This window comes from Nannospalax galili, unplaced genomic scaffold (assembly GCF_000622305.1).
Source record: "Nannospalax galili isolate Female #2095 unplaced genomic scaffold, S.galili_v1.0 scaffold215, whole genome shotgun sequence".
NCBI classification, from domain to species: Eukaryota; Metazoa; Chordata; class Mammalia; order Rodentia; family Spalacidae; genus Nannospalax; species Nannospalax galili.
In genome coordinates, this window is record NW_008338533.1 from 6,080,819 (window position 1) to 6,100,934 (window position 20,116).

General features: G+C 43.0%; 1 pseudogene; it reads right to left on the reverse strand.

Annotated features, from left to right (window-relative positions):
* LOC103734283 overlaps nucleotides 1–20,116 on the reverse strand; it is a 123,920-nt pseudogene that overhangs the window by 98,686 nt on the left and 5,118 nt on the right.

The following is a 20,116-nucleotide window of genomic DNA, read 5'->3' on the forward strand; positions in this document are numbered from 1 at the left end:
TCCTTTCTTCCTCCCTCCCTCCCTCTCTTCCTTCCTTCCTTCCTCCCTCCCTCCCTCCCTCCCTTGCTCTCTTCCTTCCTTCCTCCCTTCCTTCCTTTTTTCCTTCCTTTATCAAGTATTTACTGGATGCTTGCCATGTACCACACCATATGGCAATTACTTAGAGGAAAAAGACAATTAAGTTCCTGAGTTAGAAATAATGACATTCTAGGAGCAAGTTGCAAAATGCTGTGACCAGTACAACAGGTACTTTGCGGAAACTAGAGAGCATACATTGGATGTGGAATGTTATGACAGCTATCTGGAACAACTTCCTCTCAGTTCAACTATGACAGTGGGGTCTAGATTGCTCCCCTTTGGGGGAATTGGCTACCAGTTTGGAGACAAGTGGCATTATTAAAGAATGAGATCGATTTCAGATTTGGATAAGTGCAGAGCACACCATGGATGTGATGCACACATGTGCCAGCTGTGATGACCCAGGAAGACACGTCAGTTCATTCTGCAGGAGTAGGAGTAGGAGGTCACCGTAGGCCTTTAGGTCATCCTGGACATAATTTAGAATGTTCTCTATAGTCACAGTACAGAGAATGGACTATGACTTGAGAATCTCAGGTAAAACATTTAGGAAGGACTCTCAAGAGAAGGTGGTCAATATAAGACAAATAGCACCCAGGAGAAGCAGAAGAAAGTGAGCCCCAGAGAGACCTACGAACATATTGTGGTGATGGATTTCACAGGGAGAAACTATTTTCAAATTTGTTGTTCCACGTTTTCGTCTTAAACACCCAGGCTATTGGTGCTCTAAGTACTCAGATAAAGACAATGGGACTTACCAATGAGACTAGGAATCCAGTTTCAGATTTTGCAAGTCTGTGGAGTTTGCTGACCACAGAGGAGAAATACCAAGTAGGCACTTGGAGGTGGTTGTTATGGAACTCTGAAGAGAACCCTGGACTGAGAAACAGACTGGGTGATCACCAACATAGAGAGAAGGACAGTACTCCCTCAGAGCTGGCTATTTGCCTGTGTGTTGGGCCTAGGAACTCTAAGCCCTCGTACAGCTCTTTGATGTAGGTACTCTTGTTATTTCCTACACATCACATGTTTTACACATCAGGAAGCAAAGGCATGAAGAGAGGAGATTGAATGTACAGGCAGAGCCAAGTCTGAACCCAGGAAACCTGGCCCTGGAGTCCATGTGTGACCCCACCAGGAGACTGATCTGTGATCTGAGAAATACACAGACACAGAAAAGACAGAGAGAGGGGTGTGGGCAGAAAACCGCAGGGTAGAGTCAGGAGCAAAGTAATGTCTTATCACATCACAAAGGCAGAAACGCTTTCTCAGTCATGAAGAGTAGTCACAGCTACAGTGTTCTGCTCAGAAGATGTCGGTCTTGACAAGGTGCTCATTGGACTTACCGTGGATGGGCCCGGTTGTGAAAAATTGTACTTTCAGGTCATGCTGAAGGGTCTGCCTCTTTGCTCTCAGGCTCAGAGAGGTCAGCCTGAGTTTTAGGCATCAGAGCCCCTGGGTACCACTGAATATACTAATGTCTGATTTCCCAAGCCAGACCCAATAACTGTGACCTCTCGCATGGAGGGGACGCTCATACACAGCACTGAAACTTTACAGAAAGTTCTGATGCCTTTCCAAACATCCAACACTCATAATCAACATATTGGTCACAGGGGAGTCAGTGGTCACATAGCAAGGACATTGCCATTCCATGTAGCATGGTTCTGAAAGGTTTCCTCCATCCAAGGCAGTATACACACAGTGTGGGAAGAAGTACAGACCACACAGTAGCTCAGAAATCTAGAGACAAGGGTCAGTTCCTAAACCTGAGCTGAGCGTTAGTCTGCCATTCCTTTCTCCGGAAAGAGGCAACCTTGTGTATCTAATGCACGAATTCCCGCTGTACTCACAACATGGTGAGATTAAAAATCACTTAGTTTGGCAGTTACGGAGTTCAATTATTTTAGCAAGTCCGAGATATAGTTGCAAATACAAGACTTCCTTCCAATATTCTGTTCAGCTAAAAACGGGCAGTGATTGTTTTGCGTATGAGCACTACTTAACCGTGGTGATTTTACCGCCTTTAAAACGGTTTTCATTCTAAAAGCAGTGGGGGAAGGGCTTCCTCAGAAAGTGTTGAGTTTGTTTACTTATTTATTTCAAAGAACTGTAGAGAATAGAGGGGAAAGGGCATTGTTTTCTTTTCTCCTGCTTTGAAAATGGCTTAATTGAGCACAGCTGTGACATGGCCCAGCCTTGGAACAGGAAATAAATGTGATAATAGTGCGTTTCCAAAGCACATTTAATTCCTGGTGAAAATACTCATAACAATACCTTTTGAGCTCAGTTCTGAAGGGTGAGATTTAAATCTACAAATTATTTCAGGAGGTCCTACTTTGCCACAGATTCTGAAAAAGAGAAATTCCTTTTCTCTGAGCTATCAGGATACACCAAAAATTAAATTAGCAGTAAGAAGTGAGAGAAAAGTAAAGTCAAATAAACAAATAATTATAAAATTAAATAAATAGATATCAGATAAATAAAACAGCAAACGAGGAAAGGCTTGCTGTCCCAGCAGAATTTTTCTTTCCTGCCCTGTGGCTGCCGAGCGCAGTTTCACAGTTGGTGATTTAAGAGCAGCGTCCCTGGATCACACACTTCTTCCGCAGGAATGTGGCCGGTGATGAAGTGCCCGGGCTTCTGCACCGCGTTCTTAGGCAACTCCCAGTGGTTTGGTTGGGAAAAGACTTTTTTAAAAAAAGATTTCCAGTGTCAATAACTGTTAAAACTGAAATGGTTCTACCTCACCCACACTCTCTCAGCTCTGGGTCACACTCCCACATTACACACGCCTTCTCCGTCCTGTGACACACATGACCTCTCTGTCCCGTGACCCGGGGGACCCACAGTCAGCCCTGTGGCACAGACTCTTACTCTGTGGGAAGGTTTTGGTTGGGAAGGTCTTCTACCCTGCAGCTTGCAGGCGAAGAGCGCTGGGGCGCTGGGGCCCTGGGGTGCTGGGGTGCGGATGCGGCTTGTGAAAGGAACACACGGGCTCCAGAAAGCGCTAAGGGAAAGGAAGCCGAATTTACACATGGCTGAGGTCGAGTATCTGAGGCAACTGGACAAAGAATATTGAGTTTCATGTCAGCGGAAGGGTTGAGAGAATGTGGAGAAAGGAGCATTGGCTGTGTTAAATTTAAAGTAAGTATGAAACACAGACAGTCACCCGAGAGAGGCCTAGAACTCAGGAGGGACTCGGTGGTGTTCTCAAGGTGGTTCAGAGGGGAGGAAAGGAAGAATCTGGAAGAGAAGCGGTGATGAGCAGTGACAAAAATACACAATGTTCTACATCAGAGCCGGATCGAAGAAACATCATCTACTGCTGAGGGAGGGGAAACATCCCTGAGTCGGTGAGCACCCAGGAGTCGGGAGAGTCAGGAGCCAGGGACTTGTCAGGGGGTGGCTGGAAAGGTGTGGCAAGATCTCATCACAACTTCTGGGTGAAAAGGAGAGGTGGGAAATAAAGATTAGAAGGTAGCACTTTCAATTAATTTTTGTCATTATGATTATAAGAAATTCTGACCATGAGTAAAAGATAAATAAGAATCGATGCAGAAGGGAAGTTTTTTTTTAGTGAGCTTTGGAAAAAAACGCCAATCAAAGAAACATTAAATGTACGGTGAATAATTGCGTGCATGCACAATATGTGAAAGTGAGTGGGGAAAAAACAATGACTGGAGTTTGAGGCCAGGAAGACCAGCAGCACACAACAAATGCCTCCATAAGCTAGGGGCATAATTAATTCGGTGACCTTAGAGCTTGCCGAGTTTCCTCACCTCAGTACCTCTAACGGCTTTATGGTTGGAATTGGAAAGTTGGAAATCGGCGGCAAGGAAGGTAAAACATCACTGTCATAAAGCTAGGCGATATCGAAGCAGCTGGAGACAATGGCCAATGCCTGCTACAGTTCAGCCTTTCTAAAGCTCCATCCGAAAGAAAAGAGAGATAATCATGTCTACTTTTAACTCTGTCTTCTTGGGTCTGAAAAATTGAAGACCAGAAAATGAAACCGATATTCCTAACTGTAAAAGTTCTGTCTCCACACAGATTCTAGAACTCAAAATGGTAGACTAACACTTAAGTCTAGAAATTGCAGCTGGCTCTCACTTTGGCCCCTTCAGCTCCCTGAACACTACAGCCAACAGGATTAATTCCATATGCGCAGATTCCCAGTAAGAGGATTTGTTTTGCAGACAGGTGTGTGAGCCCATTTCTCCTCTGTGATTAAATGGAACCAGCATCCACCTGACAACTGAAAACAGAGCTTTCTTCTGAGATGGGTCAATAGGAATCATCTTCCCTATTGAGAGGCACTGGAACTAGTCCACATTTGTGCACAGGAAACAACCTGCCTCTGAATCTCAAAGTGGGTGACTCTATGAATTATCCCTAAAAAATACCCAGTGCTGAATCATTATGGGTTCACCTGGGCTCTGATTAGGCACAAAGATACATCCAGGCAAAGCCCTTTGGCGCCCCAGTGGCATCTGTCGTCCCAGTCTTCCTTCCAGGGTTAGCGATGCAGAGCACTGATAAGTTGTTCCTTGGCGGAATATACAAAAGTTGATGCTTCCAAGGTGGGAATTCCTAAAACTTAACCAGACTGGCAGGGTAGAAAAAACTAATAATTTTTCTTTTGTTTTAGTGGTACAATATAAAGGAGTAAAACTACAGCCTGATATCTCCAAAGTCCATCTAGGGAAGTTTGGAGCTGAGGTTCATGAAAGTTTGCGTGATCTGGCCTTTATGTCACAAACAGATGACCCAGAGAAGCATCAGTGGATAACTAGAATGCGATCTCAAAACCAAACATACTGAATCAAAAGAACTAATAGTGTTAAGAACCAAATCTCTGTGTCTTCCAGAGGTTTGTGAAAATAAAGACTTGTAAATTTCAGCGAAGAAAAACTTTTCTTATAGATTCTTAAGCTACGTCTCAGAACCACACGTTTCTTATAAAGCTAAATAGTTCATAACTTTTCTACTCCTATAAGACTGATATATCTGTTACTATAAAACACAAAATCTACAAAACACCTAAGCTGTCCCAGTGATACAAATTTGTTTCACCCAGTGATACAAATCGGTGAAATCCACATTGAGATTTGCTCTTATATTTTTAACCCACTGCAAAGAACAGCATCTTTTAGAAACAAATCGTTAGCAGACTTTCTGAGTGTTAAATAGACACGAACCACCTCCACACGTTAAATGAGTCTTTCATCTTTGAGCGTTCACTGCTGTGATACTGTGGTGGTTTGAATGAAAATGTACGTCTTAGGCACCAGGTATCTGAACACTGGTCCCAGTTGGTGGTGCTGTGTGGAGGTTCAGGAGGCCAGGAGAAGCTCGTTACTGGGAGCCGGGTTTGTGAGCTCCTAGCCTTGTCCTGCTTCCCTCTGCTTCCTGCACGTCACTGAAGACGTGAGCTCGCAAGATTCTGTTGCTGTTGTCCTGCATCCTTCAGCCGCTATGGATTTCCTCTGGAACTATAGGCCAGATAAACTCTTCACTAAGTTGCCTTGGTCGTGTTGTTTTATCTCAGCAACAGAAAAGTAACTACTACGGTTACAAAGACTCAAATGCTAGGGGCGTCTATGGATGTGTGTACGATCTTTGTCTCCCTTTGAGAATTGCAGATATTGAGGCTTCTCTGGGCCGCCTCTAGGCTACTCTTCATTTTTTAATTGGCCTCAGCCAGAACAAGTACTCAATGGCATTTGTCTAAGAAAAAATGCAAGAGACAGAAGAAGAAAATAAAACCTTCCTTAGGCACATCCTATTAGAGCCGTGACAGAGGATTAGTCGCAGAGAATTGGTAAGTGTTTTCCTAGGAAGAATACCCAGGTTTCAGCTTGGACCTCATTCCCATCATGCAAAATGATGAACGATTTCTGTCTTACCGAGATAACAGACATACCTGAACAGGTTCAACATGAAATCCTATCAACAGGTAAACAGCCTTTGCACACGAATATGACTCATATTAAATCCCCAACTCAAAATGGGACAGTGTAGATGTCTGTCAGACACTGAAAAGAGGAAGATAAAAATATAAGTACCATTTTCAGTTGCACCCACTCACCTACAAGTGTCATGACTGACCTGTGTTTACCGCTGAATAAAAGTGCATTACGTACGTGTACCACCTTTTCCTCGTCTGGTTATCAGTTGATGGACATCTCGGTTGATGCCATTTCCTAGGAATTGTGACTAGAGCAGTAATGGACATGCATCTTTAAGACCCTTAGCACAAAGATGTAAAGTCCTTTGGGAACATGCCCAGGAGTCGTATAACCGGGACATACGGTTGTACTTTCGGTTTTTTGAGAAAGCTCCAGACTGATTCTGAAAGTGGCTGCATTCTTCTATACTCACACCAACGGTGTTAGAAGAGTTCTCATCCCCTTACGCACACTAGGCTGGGGTCGGGAGTTGAGGGAGAAGAGGGGGATAGGTGGTAGATTAATCAAAGCTATACCTGTATGAAAATGTCTTATGGAAGCGCAGCAGTTTTTAAGCTAATTAAGAAATATAATTTAAAAAGAGTTTGAACAAAAGAATGCTTCATGAACGGGCAATGCTGTGTGCAGAGGTCATGGGTTGCTTAAGGAAAATCTCAGTGCCTGGCATGGGACACCTCCCATAAATAACTGGTCAGGGAGGCCCCAGGTAATCCCAAACAACAGAGGCTACTGCCATTTCCCTCAGTTGCCCACCGTAACTAGACAATAGGACCCTATTCCTGGAAACATCACATACTTTGGTTGCAGGACAAAGCAAAATCAATCTTGAGCCTAAGGGAAACATCCTCCTTGCTGGCAGGCTTTCACAGTCCTGGGCAGAGAAGAAGGATATCAATGGTCTTATTCATCCCTGATCTATGAATGCTGCAATATCAACCTGCCAGGCAAGATGTGCCCACTGATGCAACATGAAGGCCATGGGGGCAATCTAGAACTTTCTGAAAGGATTTAAGACCTGCTGTACAGGAAGGAATTGATGCCTGACACTGTAAACCTGGTCAAAAGCCAGTGACTGGGGAAGTATTAGGCCCTGACTGGGGAACCTTCTATTTTTTTTTTTTTTTTTTTCTAAATGGTCATGCTATCAAACTGCTTTCTGAATATTTATGTTTATGTCCACAGATTTGTGCTGTTCATGGTCACAGAAGTTTCCTTTGCACTGGGTAGTGGTTAATGCAGAAACTCATAACAGGTCAAAGTGCTGAGTGGTCAGTCTTAAGTAGAATATCCATATCAGCACCCTCCCCCCTCTGTAAGGCTCAGTGAAACACCTGGGAAGAGCGGCTAGAAAGAATGTAAGAGCCAGAAGATAAGGTGGGCTTTGAAATGCTGTCTCCTGGATATAACCAGACCATTGCATTCATGAACTCCCAGAAGCTGTGGTCATCTGTACCACATCAAGGCCAGTCAAACTTCTAGCATGGATGGGGGAAGAGATCATAGGGCCCTTCCTCTAGCTGAGTTGCTATCAGCAATTGATGTTTTCTAGGGGAGAGAAAGTCTTTTTTCTTTAAGGGTGTGGCCACTGGTAGGTTGCTATGCTCCAGTGGATTGACCCACACCCTCGAGCATACAGGCAGCACTAATTGGACTCAGTGGGATATATATGATTATCATATATATCATCTCTATATTATGGAGAGAGAGACTATGAATTTGGGAAGGGAATGTGAGCAGAAATGGGGGTCTAGGAGAATTTGGAAGGGGGAATGAAGGTTGGCTATGATCACAACACATTGTATACATCTATGAAATTTTCCAAAGAATAAATATTATTAAAATATATGTATCAAGAATCATACGAAGAAATTTTGAATTCAAGGATTTTTAACCAACAGACTTTGAGACGCAGCAGTACATATAAAGACAAAGACTTATCATGCGAAGTTGATTTGATTATTTTGTGCTCTGTTCTTGGAAGAGAGGACACAAAATATTATCAGGGAAGAAATTCTAAATGTATGAGAAGGTTTTGAACAATGGAAGAAAATTTAGCCTTGGCCATAAAACACTGATATTCCCAAATGACTTATATTTGATTGTACCAAGTGAGTAATGCTTGTGAATTAATGCAAAGTATTTACTCAGATTCTCATGCCTCCCTTTGGCCATTCTTGTCAGAGAATCATAGCTCCCCACGGACCTCCATTCTAAGCCAGTGTCAACATTTCAGATGAGTCATGGAATGATGTTCATGCATCTTAGTGCAAGAATTGAGACCTCAGAAGGTCCTCTGTGAACTAACGCCATGGGCATGTCTCCTCTGACAGACACTCCCTTCATTCATTCACTGTTTGATTGGACCTTTGTCCTAGAAGACAAGGAACAGGGCTCTTGGGATCAGGAGGCATGTGTTTCTGACCAGTTGAAATCTAGCTTGTACTTTCTGCTCTCTCTCTCTCTCTCTCTCTCTCTCTCTCTCTCTCTCTCTCTCTCTCTGGGGTTTGGTGTCATCTTACAGTTTGATGGGAGAGCTAGACAAGATCAACAGCTCTTCAGTGGAGCAGTTCCAGCACTGCTCCCTGACTTACTGGTACATGGCAGATCTTTTTCCTCCATTCTGTAAGCTGACTCTTCACTAAATGTTTCCTTTGCTGTGAAGTTTTTTTTTTTTTTTTTAATTTAATGAAATCTCATTTGTCAGTTCTTGGTACTGTTTCCTGAGCTATTGGGGTTCTTTTCAGAAAGTCGTTCCCTATGTGTGTATCTTGGAGTTCTTTCTTTTAGCAGTTTAATAGTTTATGGTCTTAAATTCAGGTTTTTGATCCACTTTGAATTGATTTCTTTGCATGGTGGCAGACAGATTTGAATGTAAATAAGCATAGCCATAATGGAAATCAGTATGGAGAGCCCATAAAATATTTAAAAATGAACAGATGAGAATGGCTTCGTTGTTCTCAAAGACACTCCCACACATCCCATATCAGAACCACTATATGATCTAGTCAGGCATGGTGGCTTAATCCCTACAGTCTTGTTATTTGGGAGGTAGAGGCAGAAGGTCAAGAATTCAAGGTTACACTGGGTGTTGTGGTACATGCCTTTAATCCCACGCCTGTGAAGGCGGAAGCATGCGGACGTCACATACTGACTTCCAAGCAGGCTGGGACTAGGAAGACCCAGTCAAAAAAATGAATAAATAAAAAATTCAAAAAAAAGAGTTCAAGGTCATGGCTACGTAGAGAGTTTAAGACCAACCTTAGGTGCCTAAGACCCTGCTTCAAAACAACTAAATAAAAATAAAGCAAAAAAAAAAAGGAACAGCCATATGAGCCGCTATACCACTGCTCTTTGCACCCAGTGATTCTAAGTTCAGTGCCCCACAGACACTTATCCATGTTATTACTATGCTGTTCACACCAGGCAGGAAATGGAACTAGTCTTATATGAAATACATATATTTTATATATATACATTTTCTTCAACGAAGCAAAAAATGTGCCATTTGCAGAGTTTGTAGAGAAATGAAATTGGCGATCATCATATTAAACGAATGAGCCAGACTCAAAAAGCAGATATTACATTGTGTGTTTACTTTTACATGTAGAAGCTAGATTTAAATATGTATGTTTTATATATATATTATATATATATTATGTGTAATACACATGATATGGAAGTAGACAGGAAACTATTTTGGAGAAGAAAAGAGATGAAAGGGAATAGAGAGGGAGATCAGGGAAGGGTAATTAGGGAGGAAAGACAGACAAATACAAAGTATTCGCTCTCATGTCTGGAACGTTGATTTAAATATGTACTGTATATATGATGTGAGAGAAGACCGGAGGCTACCTGGGGAGATGCATGGGGACTGGTAGTGGGGAGGAGGCAGGATAAGATTGTGTGATGAAAGGGGTTATATAACAATACCAAGAATGTGTACAGATGTACACGTCCCAGCAGCAGTAAGGGCCCAGTGAGAGAAAACTAGCTCCCTCCGGTCGAGAGGATGAAATCTCTGGCCTGGGTAGAAACTTAACGTTCTAAACTAACCAAAACATAATTGAGTCAATCCAGTTGGGCTGGTCAGATACCTGGCCAAGAGACCACCCCCAGGAAGGTGGTCTTACCTTAAGCTCTGATGAAGAGTTAGGCAAAATAATTATCTCTTTAATGAGATAATGGACTTCTCCTTCACAGAATTCCCACTCCATAGTACAGTCCCCAGGGCAATTCTTTTTCTTCTTTTTTTTGTCTCTTTCCAATGCTAACTCGGGCCTAAGTATGCTTTTTCTGGAACTTTGGGCTTCTCTACTCTTTCTCTAAACCTCCCCTCTACCTTGAACATGACCTAACATGTCACAGAGGGGCAGACAGGTGTCTTTGTCAAATGCATGGTTTGTGGTTCACAAATAATAGGGGGGAACAACTCACAGCAATAAATCTAACAACCTAAGACTCCAACTCTAAGTGATGCTCCCAATATCCAGAGGCAGGAGTCACCTGTGAACGGTGGGTAGAGGTAACAGCAGGTCACTGGTCCAATCACGAGTGCACAGCAAGCCACTACTTTGAACTCCACTGGCCGTATGCACTAGTGGGAAAGGACAGTGCTGGCTCTGTAGCAGATGTCCCTTACGAGCAGCAGAGCCTAGCTTGTCCCAGACACAGTTGTGTTTAGCTAGGTCAACCAGGACACCAAACACTCAATGGTCACCAGGGTCAGAGCCAGGCCAGATGCAAGAGATCTTAGTAGGCAAAGTCATTGGAAAGGCCCCTTGTTACTAGAGCACTAGGGTGCAAGTCTTGTGTGTGTTGAGGTCCTTGGGAGACCAGGTCTGCTGAACTGCCCGGAGCCTGGTATTTATGGCCCTTCTGAGGCTCATCTTGTACTTACAGACTTTTGGGGCTCTGCTCCTGGCTGGTGCACACCACCTGCTCCCAGGGCATTGCAGGTCACACCCAGGTACTGTCTTCTGCTGTCGGATGTCAGGACACTGCACAGGAGTATCTCCCTCTTTGGTGTTCTAAGAGTTCCTGCCACCCTTCCCTGTCCTGTGGCTGCTTGTCTGCTATGTGTTTGGACTCTGTGCCAGCTTAAGGCTTTTCCCTTCTTTATTGTCTCCTCTTCCTGGGAACTGCTGAGATTTACAGCTTGCCTGGCCTGGGTTTTCTTTTAAGTACTAGTAAAATTGTCCTCTTTCATTCAGTGAACGTTGGCTTTGCTTGACTTTCAAATTTTTGACTCTTTAATAGGTGAAGAAAACTGAAGCGGGAGAAAGAGCATCCGTTAGAGGGCTTTTAGTCTCTTCGTAAAGAATCCAAGAACGAACTCAAATGGAAGCTTTCAGACAGTTTTATTAGAATTTTAAAGAAAAATTCTCAGGCAAGCTGGGAATCTCTGCAGCTGCCTTGAGGAGGAGAATGGAGGGAGATGGAAAAATCCAGGAAGCCAGGCAGGGTTAGAGCCTGTGTGGAGGTCAGACACGGGGTGTCTGGCAGCGAAACTGTGGGGAGAAGGAAGCTTTAGAAAAACTAAAGAAGGCAGGGTGCTGGGGCAGCCCACGGTGTTAGAGAAAGCCTGCTTAGAAATGGGATATGAAGAAGAGAAAGGGAGATTGCAGACAGACTTACAGAGACCCACATGTCTGTGGTGGGTCCACAGGCTTTGCCCTGGGAGGTGGGATTCCAGGCAGGAAGAGCTCACTGTCTCATTAACACACCAGGTATTCTGCCCATCTGTTTAACATGACTTAAGGTGAACCTGCTTTCCTAGGGGTGGTTCTATGACCAGGTTATTGACCAGTGAACCTGGAATTGTGGGTCTTCCAACAGATAGACTAGAGATTTTTTTTTTTTTGACCCATTAATCTTATGGGGGCATTTTGCTACTCTAATAGAGCAAATCCATTCCTGCACCCATAGGTGACATCCCACGGATGAGAATGATGTATCAAAAGGCCCATTTTTGTGTGGTAACGACACACAAAATAAAAATTTTAAAAACGGATTTTTCTCCAAGTACCTCTCACATTGGTGTTTTCAGGGTACTAGAAGGTTCCTACTGCTGCTGTGACTGACATGCTGTGACTGAACTCTGAGTTCAAAGCCTAAGCTCCAACAATAAGCCAATTAAAGGAGAAAAATTGACGGTGAGAATGCAGAGAGAGGAGCTTTACTCAATGACGTCACACTGGGGAGAGGAACCAAGAGAATGAGTGACACCCCCCTTTCCCTACCCCAGTCCATCTTCCAAGTTCTAACAGGAGAGTAGGATTTAAACAGAAGGCAGGGAATATACATAACTCAGCGGTCTGCCAGATGTGGTCCTAAGCACCATCCATCGTCTCCCTACAGAGACGGCTGACATGCTGTACATCTTTCTCCAGGAGACAAGCTGCTCAGGTTGTCAAGGACTTCAGACTTCTCCCAGCAGGACATTCCTAGGGAAATTCAAACATATTGGGGTCCATTGTTTCAAGAGACTAATGACCAAAGAGAGAAACACAATTGTCTCTTTGGAGCATGTCCATTCTTGCCATACAGGTAGTTACAAGGTATATTGATGGTCTAAAGAAAGGACGATGGAATGTGTGAACTGCAGAAGAACCATAAGCTTCCTTAAAGGAAACCACAAGGGCATGAATTCTTCAAAGTGGCCAAGCAGTCTAAATTGATGGCTTGGCCTGTGTTCAAACATTATCAACCAGTCACTTCCCGGGCTAACAGAGACTGTTTACAGGGCGACTTAGGACTTATCTCCTTTTGGTGCCAAAAGATAACTCGCTTGCTCATCCTGAGAAAATAACCCCAGGAAGAAGACCCACAGTTACCCCAAGGACATTGGCACCGGGTAAGTTCCTGCAGCTGCAGTCAGTCGAGCTCCTGTGTAAGTCAAGATCGTTCTGCCTTTCCTGCCTGTGGTGGTTTGAATGAAAATGTCCCCCGTAGGCTCAAAGCATTTGGACATTTTGTCTCCAGATGGTGGCACTGTTTTGGGAGATTTTAGAAGGTGTGGCTCTCCTGGAGGAGGCACGTCACTGGGGGTGGACTTAGAGAGTTCTTAAGCCTTGCCAGATCTCCAGTCGCTCTCTTGTTTCCTGTGCCTGCTGGAAGATGTAGAGCCTAGCTTCTGCTCCTCTTCTCCAGCCACCTCTGCCACCATGCCTCCCCGCCAAGATGGACTGTAATTCCCCTGGAACCGTAAGCTCAAATAAATTCTTCCTTCTATAAATTGCTTGGGTCAGTGTTTCTGTCACAGCAACAGAAAAGTGACTAGTACGCTGGCTGATGCCTGGTTCCATGGATGGCAGAGGCCCTTTGCTCTGCCCTCCTGAATAAAGGACCATCTTCTGTGCCTGTTGCAGGTCTGGCTTTGGTTCTTATTTTTTAACTATAAACTCCTTCCTTTTTTGCTCTCCTAAACCTAACAAGGGAGATCAATGAAAACCAAGACACAAGTTTTGAGAATACACATTAGTCTTTTCAGTGCACATATTCATGTGCCAAATGATGGGAAGGACCTGTGACATTTAAGTTTAAAATCCACTGTGTGAAATTCAAGCCTAACGAAGAACAAAATGAACAACACAGGTGTTCAATTCCAGCTCTGATTCTGAAATTCCTCTCCCACCCAGCAGCTCATCACGAAGCCCTGCTCTGCTCCCAAGGAAATTCTTCCTTTCCAACCCTCTGGCTTCATGTTAAAGTTTGTTCTCAGGCCTTAAATGTATCGTCTTCAGTTGGCCATTAACATTTTTTTGTTGCTAAATTTCTAAAGAAACCTCACGCTTCCCCATGTATGTTTACTTACCCGGAGTGCTGCCTATTTATAGAAGGACATTCAGCTTATGGGCCACTGCTGAAGGGCCCCAGCATATTTGGGTCAAACTCACTTAAGGGCTATCTGCTTTACTGAGCTTCCAGATGTTTCTCCTGGCTTTCTACTGACTTTTTCTGAGTCAGTGACTCCAAGTGTCTTTGCAACCTGACTCCTCAGAGTCAAGGTCACCTTAAGACAGATCTGCTCATATCGCAGTGCAGTGCTGTGCACACAATTCTTGTTTGAGGAAGTGAGAGTCCAATGTAACGAACATCCTAAGAGGTCTTGTTTCTGCCTCTCCTTCTTACTGGTGCCAGGAATGAGTGCAGGGAAGTGCGGGGAAGAAGCGGAAAGCAAGCAGGCGGCGTGAATATTATTGACTTCACCCTTATTAGAGAAAAAGATGAGTAAGGAGTCCAGCAATTTGAAACTCTTGTGGAGTTGAATGCATTGCTGTCAGACTGGAGAGATGACTCAGGAAAGAGCACTGGCTGCTCCTGCAGAGGACCTGCATTCAGTTCTCAGCACACATGGCAGCTAACAACTGCCTGTAACTCCAGTTCCAGGAACCGACACCCTCCTCTGGCATTGCACAATAATGGTACATTTACATAAATGCAGGAAAAGCACTTATACACATAAAAATAAAAATAAATACCCCTTGTCCCTGCTGTGCTGTATAGATAATCCCCCATGAAAGTATGAATAAGTAAGTTCTGAGGAATATTTTCAGTTTTAGAAGGAGAGTAGCTAGACCTCTAAGTCTGATATATTTTAAAATCTCAGTTCTGGGGGCTGGAGAGATGGCTCAGTGGTTAAGAACACTGGCTGCTCTTCTAGAGGACCCCAGTTCAGTTCTAGGCACCCACATCAGGCAGCTCACAACCACCTGTAACTCCAGCTCCAGGAGATCTGAGGCCCTTTTCTGTTCTCCAAGGGCTCCCATATGAACATGCATGCACACACATGCATACACCCCCCCCCACACACACATAAATAAAAAAATTTTAAATCTCATATGTGTTGTTAAATATATTCACAATCTTTGAAGGCATTTAGTCCTTGAATTATATAAAGGACCCAACACATAATAAATTCTCATTAAGTGTCACTCATCCAAAACATAAATCTATTGCTAACATATTTTCTCAAAAATATCTTCAAATAGTTGCACATATTATAAGATACATTTAAATACAAATATGATTGGTTAATTTGTTAGGTTCTTTTGTGCAGTGTCTCACTATGTAGCTTAGCTTGATCTCACTATTTAGAACTATTTACTACAGACAGTCACTGCCACATGATTTCAAGAAATATTTTTGAAAGTCCCTGAAATGCTACCGGATTGCTTTTCATGCCAACCCCAAATATACGTTCCCCTTTTTTGTAAAAGAAAAACAATCTCCAAAATGACTCTTCCCTTTTTTAAAGACAAGTTGGAGCTTATTTTAAAAGAGAGGGGGAGAAATTAGGGAGGTGATGGCTCATTTAGTAAAGTTTTTGTCATGAGAGCATGAAGACCTAAGTTCGATCCTCAGTGCCCATGTAAAGCAGCCATGTAAAACAGAAGGGTAGGTGTGGACTTCGCAGACAGGAAGAGGGAGAGGAGCCGGAAAGGAGGAGGAGGATACCACACAGAAGATGGGGAGAGAGGGAGAGTGAGGTGGGTGGAATTTTGTTTGAAGGATATGTTGCTGCACTTCCAGATCCGGTATGTCGTACATGTATATGTATGTATATGTATATGTGTGTGTGTGTGTGTGTGTGTGTATTTATGATACTGAGAATAATTGAGCTGATTATTTTGTCATTTGAAGAATAAATTATCTAAGAACCTTTATATCCCCGACCTGGATGCCGCATTCATGGGACACATGATGTTATTGACAAATGACCTCTCAAAACTGGATTTTTTTCTCTGTGGCTTAAGGACAAAATTGAACTACAGTGACAGCTCTGGATAGAGAATCATGCTGGGCATTCAGGTCAGAAGATGTTTGTTTTTATAGCAGTAAAATTCATGGCACCATCAGTGTATAAAATTATCTATTACCTAAAGCTGTATGCCACATTTTAAAAATTATCATTCTGTGTGGGGTGGACTTGTGCTGTTATGTGCATTCAAGCTTCAAAATCGTCTAAATAACAGAAAGTGTGGAATTTCTTCTGTCTATTGTCAGTGGAAGGGGACTGGGAGATGCCACATTAACCATGCTAGAAAGATTGACCCATTCTGCTCACCGTCTCTGCCGTGCCAGTCAGCATGCACTTCGAAACCTCTTGTCCGTGTGTCTCTACTACTTTGTGCAAAGAATGACTCTGCTTCATGCCAGAGGCATCGTCGAATTCTCCTAGTCCCTGTGGACTGAGTCCCTCTCCTTCTCTGAGAATCTGGATGGCCAGCCTGGGATTGGCTGGCCCTGTTGGCTGAGGTGCCCTTGACCTCAAGGAGAAATACAGATTCTTGTTGGAGGCCCTCTGTGGGACACCCCTCTCTCTCATGCACGGAAGCAGGGATGGGCTCTTTGGTTTCTTGTTCAAGACAGGGTTTCTTTGTATAACCCAGGCTGGCCTTGAACTCAAATTCTCCTGCCTCTTCTTCAAGAGCGCTGGGATTGCAAGGCTTTTCTCATATGCCAAGCTACCTTTCAGAAGTCCCGAATGTGAATATAGAGGAATAGAGACAGAAAACTGAAGAAGGGTTCATATGCTAACTGGACACCAGAACGGCCAGGAGGCACTAGTTACACTCAAGCCGTCTTCTGGGACAAAGTAATTTTGTGACATGTAATGTTCTGGATTAAAACCAATAATCCATAGATATTTCAAGGATTAGTCCCAGGTCCTTTACTGCTTGTCTCTTTTTAATCTGAAAAAAAAAAAGAAAAGAAAAGAAATGAATCCGCATATGGTTTTCTTTGCCCGATTCTTTTACTGGACGGTGGTTTCTTAATTGTCATAATTGCAACAACCTTTGCGTAATTACAAGGCATACTGTCTTTACAAGGTCAGAGGCATGTGAGGTGTCAGCATACTCTCTAAGACAGCAAGCAAATGACTTACGAATTGGTCAGGCTAGTTAATCCCTATCCACAGCCTAGCTCTTAGGACCGAGGAAGGTCACAGAGGTTAGGCTTGGTTTCTGTTTGTCACTCTGCCTGTGAGCACTCTGCCTGCTCCACCTAGATCCACTGCCCAATAAAATAGATTTCCAGCCACAAGTGTCTGAGATTCTTATAGCAATCACATTGCATGTGGGAAGGCTGAGTCACCTAACCCCTTTGCAACCAATGTCCCAGACACTAGGCATGGGATACAGGGTTATTGGGACATGTTCTGCTGGGTGTGGGCACTGCTTTGCCCCAGGATTTCCTCACTGTGTCACCCATGCCTTCCATGTGGAATGGAATGAATATTTTGTGCCATTTTATAGATGGTCACAGTTAAGAAGTTAAGAAATTGATTTGCATCTCTGAAGAGAAATTTGGATATGCACTTTTAAACAGTGTTGAGACTATTAAAGACTATGGGGGCTAGTTAGTTAGTTATTGGTTACTTAGTTTTGTTTTTGAGACAAGCCCTGCCTGCTCAGCTGGCCTGGAACGCACTATGTAGACCAGGCTGAGCTTGATTTCACAGAGATTTGCCTGCCTCTGCCTCCCCAGTGCTGAGATCAAAGATGTGTGCTATCTTGCCCGGCTCAGCTATGGAGACTTTTAAAGTTTGATTAAATGCATTTTGCATTAAGATGTAGTCCTGAGCCTGTACAGACCAGGGAGTGGACTGTGGCAGTTTGAATGAGCTCTGTCCCCATAGGCCCAGCTAGTGGCAGACTTTCTTCCCTATTGGAGCTGGTTAGCTGTTAGGGGAGGCTTAGGACGTACAGCTTTTCGACAGGAAGTATGGCATTCAGGGGCAGGCTTTGAGAGTTCCTAGCCTCACCCCACTTCCTGTTTGCTCTGTCTTTGCTTTGTGTGGTTGTGGCTGAGGATGTGATGGACACAATCCCTCTGTAACTGTAAGTCAAAATAAACTCTTCCATGAGTCCCTTTTGGTCTTGATGTTTGGTTATAGCAACAGAAAGTAATTGCCACACTAAAATTGGAATATAAATGGATAAGGTTGATTGCTATCATGTTGCTGTGTAATCAGTTTTCCGTATAACCTGAGCACATTACATACATATTTACAAGTCTCCATTCCAGTTTCTCTGTAGCCTGTGACTTGTGACCGGTGTAGTGCGCATTCCAGCTCTGGATTTCAGTCTTCATTTGCAAGAGGAGGAGGGGAAGAGAACATTTTAGTCAAGTCTGAAATAGAGGTTCAGGTCTGCAGTTCTGCCCCAACATAGCCTCACATACAACTTCAAGTGTAGGCAAAAGCTTCTTTCTTTCAAACAAAAACAAATGTGCTGTGTGAACATGCCAGGGTTCATGTTCTCCAGCAGAGAACAGTGGCACTGCACCGAGTTTCTCGTTCCGAAAGATGACTTTCATTGTTCTCTGCTCATCTTCCACCAGAAAAACTCTTTTCTTTCCCAGAAAAGATGATAGTGGTATAAGCACTTTGCTTTCTCAGACAGGGGTAGTGCACAGTCCAGTCCTGAGCACCCACATCTGGCCTTTGAATTTAAGCTGAGAGAAGTGGAGAGGCTTCATCCTAGCCAGCGTTCCAGCAGAGACTAATCAGTTACTCGACTTCTCGGACTGTCCCTGAATGCAGTTTAACTATTCAGCTTTTCTTTGGAATTCTAAAAGATTTCCTGTATCTTTCACATAACTCTCATGTTTGCTCTACCAAAACAATGTCAGTGTCTGCCAGGCTCCCTGACTTAGCCAAGGCAAAAAGTTATATTCCAACCATCACACACCATCCTTATCTGGCCGTACCTCCAACCCAGACATATCGTTCCCAAACTTTGGACAGGGCACTTCAGTGCTCATGTGAAATTCACTCACACTTTTAATTAATTTCTGTGTCAGATTTTCTGATTGTCTGTGCTATAATATCTGATATGGTACTGATTACTCACATGTGTCTATATAAATTTAAATTAAATTAAAATTCATTTGCTTATCTACACTAGCAAAATTTCGTGTGTTTAATAGTTGCATATACCTAGTGTCTACTCTCTTATACAATACAGAAAAGAATTCTTTCCACCATCAAGAAGTTCTACTTGATAGCTCTAGTCTGAAAAGTTTCTGGAATACTTATTAAACTACTCATTAAAAAATGAGATAACTCAGGGCTAGAGAGATGGCTCAGTGGTTAAGAGCACATTGAATGCCCTTGCAGAGGACGGGGTTCAATTCCCAGCACCCAAGTGGCAGCTAACAACCATCTAACTCCAGTTCCAGAGGAATATGACATGGGTCCACTTACATACATGCAGGCAAAACACTTATACACACAAAATAAAAATAATAAAACATTTTTAATGAGATAATTCTTGTGAAACATTGTATAAAAACAAAACAGTTAAGGAAAATAATTGTCATTTGAAGACTTTTCCGTGAGGAAACAAGAAAACAAAGAAATGAGCCAAGTCAATGGGAAAAAATTACAGTAAGGGCAGTTCTGGCACCTTGAAAAACAAGATGGTGTGGGATGTTCTATGTGATATGCACACACGCACACACAAATCAACAAATTTTTTAAAATGTATTGTATCTGAGGAGGAAAAATAAAAGTTTACATCATGTTAATTAGCAGAGATGATAAACATTACCATTGAAATCTACCCGAGGACTTTATAGACATACACAGGGGCCAAGGATCCAAGTGCAAACGATTATGACTAGTAATAATCAGATACATACAGATTAGAGACACATGTGCCAACATCTCAGTGTTAGTAGCAAAAACAATGAGTCTTTCTATAAGAAACAGCATATTTTAAAATGAAATGGAGATCATTTTTAAAGGTTAAAACCTCATTCAATTTTATAAGGAGCTGTGTCTTTGCTCTGGAAACTGTGATTGAGCATATTAAAGCTGTAATGATATGCTTCTTCTGAAAGAATAAAAAATAATATTAAAAAAAGTGAATGTGGAAATGAATGGGCATTCACAATGCTTAGTTCTCCTTCGGAGATCAGCACCTCTTGTCCTGGACCTTTTGTACACTGAGCTATTAAATTCCAGATTATTCCTTCCCTAAGTATCTGCAGTGACTTCACCACTGTTCTTAGTTTAGCTATCTGAGACTGTATAAAGGGCACATGTCACTTTCTGGGTT